This window comes from Crocuta crocuta, unplaced genomic scaffold (assembly GCF_008692635.1).
Source record: "Crocuta crocuta isolate KB4526 unplaced genomic scaffold, BGI_CrCroc_1.0 scaffold365, whole genome shotgun sequence".
Taxonomy (NCBI): domain Eukaryota; kingdom Metazoa; phylum Chordata; class Mammalia; order Carnivora; family Hyaenidae; genus Crocuta; species Crocuta crocuta.
Genome location: NW_027533268.1, coordinates 255,386 through 258,113, shown reverse-complemented (window position 1 = coordinate 258,113; position 2,728 = coordinate 255,386).

Below are 2,728 nucleotides of genomic sequence, written 5' to 3'. Positions count from 1 at the left end.
CTCGCCAGCCCCTGGTGCCCCAAAGGGGAAAAAAAGGAATGAAAAGAGGTTAAAAATGACCTAAGAATCTTTATTACATGACTAAATATCCTCAAGAAATATATTTCCAATGAAAAAGCATATTCCAAAGCGACACGTACAGTCATATGTTTTTAGACAAAAAATGAGGAAAAGTGACATTTTTCTGAGTGGTGGAATTAAGCTTATTTCTTTTTCACTTGTTCTGTGCTTTTCAATTTTTGAACATTGTTTCATGCAGTGGAGAGGGGGGCATTAAGAGTGAATAGATTGTGGGAAATAATCATTTGCTGAAAGAATTCCAAAGCTAGGTATGAGAGATTGTTAATGAATTTGACAATTTCCCTACAGACGTTTGCAAAATCCATTATCTTTCTCCTCTATTATCCTCTAAACAATTGGAAAGTTGAGGGAAAATGTTCTGAAGTGATTAATACTGAAATGTAAGTTGAACTATCAGCTACAAAGTTTTTTTTTAATGTTTTTATTTATTTCTGAGAGAGAGAGACAGCATGAGCAAGGGAGGGTCAGAGAGAGAGAGACAGCATGAGCAGGGGAGGGTCAGAGAGAGAGACATAGAAGCTGAAACAGGCTCCAGGCTAGTGGTCCGCACAGAGCCAGACATGGGGCACGAACCGTGAGATAAGGACGGGAGCCGTCAGACGCCTGACTGAGCCACCCAGGCGCCCCATCAGCTGCAAAGTTTTAAAAAGGGAAAGTGCTATAGAGAATGTCAGGTAAATGTGACCTTCACTGCACATTTAAAATATTAAAACTGAACGACACTGTATATTTCAGCACCCTGGGTTTTTCAGATCAAGAACCAGCTTATCACAAAGAGGCTAAAACACCCAAAGTCACTCAACTAACAGTAAAGCTAAAACTAGAGATCACTGTGCTTACAAAATGGGAATAAATCACCAGAGTTTTCTGTCCCATATGTCCAGAGGCAATCAATCTAACGGGTAAAGTGGAACAAAAACATAGCCCTCTTCAGGGTCTCCTGAACAAAATTTATTGTGCTCCATTGGTGACAAAAGCTGAGGCTCTTTTTGTTTGGGGCTTAAGTTCAGGAATGGCTAAATGTAAAGACAAGTCTCCAGATAGTTGAAAGGCCTAGAAAATTTGGATTATGCAAATCAGCAGAGCTCATTCACAAAATGAGTTAAATACAAATGAATTAATTCAGTGCTATAGGCATCCTGGTCTCCCATTTTGTTCAGGAACATTAGTGCAGTCCCTAGCATTCATCTATCTAGAAATTCAGGACAGGTGTAATCAAGGAGAAAAGAAAGGTTACTATTGGGTGTCAAGACTCAAGTTTCTGTTTAGTGGAAAATACATACTTTGTGAAACTTTCTCTGGCCTTCTTGCTCCCTCCATAAAAATATAAACTTGTGAGAAAAAAATTGTTACTTCTAAGAAATCTGAGTTGATACCTAACACCAACAATACCATAGATCTGTATGCACCTTTATTCCATATGGTAAGACACAGAACATTGAAGTTTAAACCAAAAACAACTTAACTCTTAAGGGAAGTTTATAATTGTACATTCCTATTAAATCATGTATGCAGAAAGCTCCACATTTCCATGTTATGTATCATGAACCAGTTGATCTAATTATTGCACAGAGTATGTATTAAGATCTGGTTTCTTAACTAAAGTGTAAGCTCTTCAAGGGCAAAGACTGAGTGCCCAGTGAGTGTGTGCTGTTTCTTGAAGGATGGGAGTAAAAGACAATATCAGTTCCCTATGCAATCCATGACATCATCTTGACACAAGCTTAACATCACAAAGTGGGCACTTACTGTAGTGCTATTATATTGTATAGTGAAAGGAGAGGTGATGCCCAAACTTTTATGCTTGAAAATTTGCTTTAAATATATACCACAGAACCAGAAAACAAGAAAGCTCCATTGACTTGGTCACACACAGCTTCCCTGTACTTTGAATATTGTCTTAGGACCAGCTCCTATAGCATCATGCCAGATGTCTGAGATCCAAGAGAGTAACTACTAAAGAACAAATATTGCACCAACGGTCTTTAGACTAAAATTTTAAAAGCCTAACATATAAACACATGGAGGGAATGGGTAAAGGATACATCTCTGCAGCTATAAACACTGAGAGAAGGTTATCAGGAAAGATAGCAGATGTCAATTTTAAAAGAAACACGTGCAATAAGTACAGGAAATGAGGTTGAGGAGCTCTAAGTAAATGCAAAGCTTTCTCCCTAGGCCAAGTAACGCTATGTGAGGAGTTCTCATATTGGAACAAACAAGTATCAAGGGAAGTCTTGCTAACTCCTTGTCATCTTAAATGGAAGCTTCCTCTGAAACTTAGGCTTGTACCACGTTCTGAAAGGGATTTTCATTTTGAGCCCCAACAGCAAAGAAACATTTTTGTGGCTGAAGAGAAAACAAAATAGTCAAAGCAAAATCCACACATTATTTCCAAGAATGTGTTGATTTTCCGCCTCTCCCTTCCTCTGCTGCTTACAACGCTGCTTTGTTTGAATAACAGTCGGTGCCAAGTTAAACCAAAGGCTGACACAGAATTTAATATTCCTATGGGCACAACACCTTGCACCATCGCGTCTCACTCTGCTACACCCTCTTACCCTGCTGCCATGCCACGAAACCCAGAAGTTCAGTTTACTTCAAATTTAGGCCTGGGTCTGGGCACAAACCCAGGCCAAAGGGACAT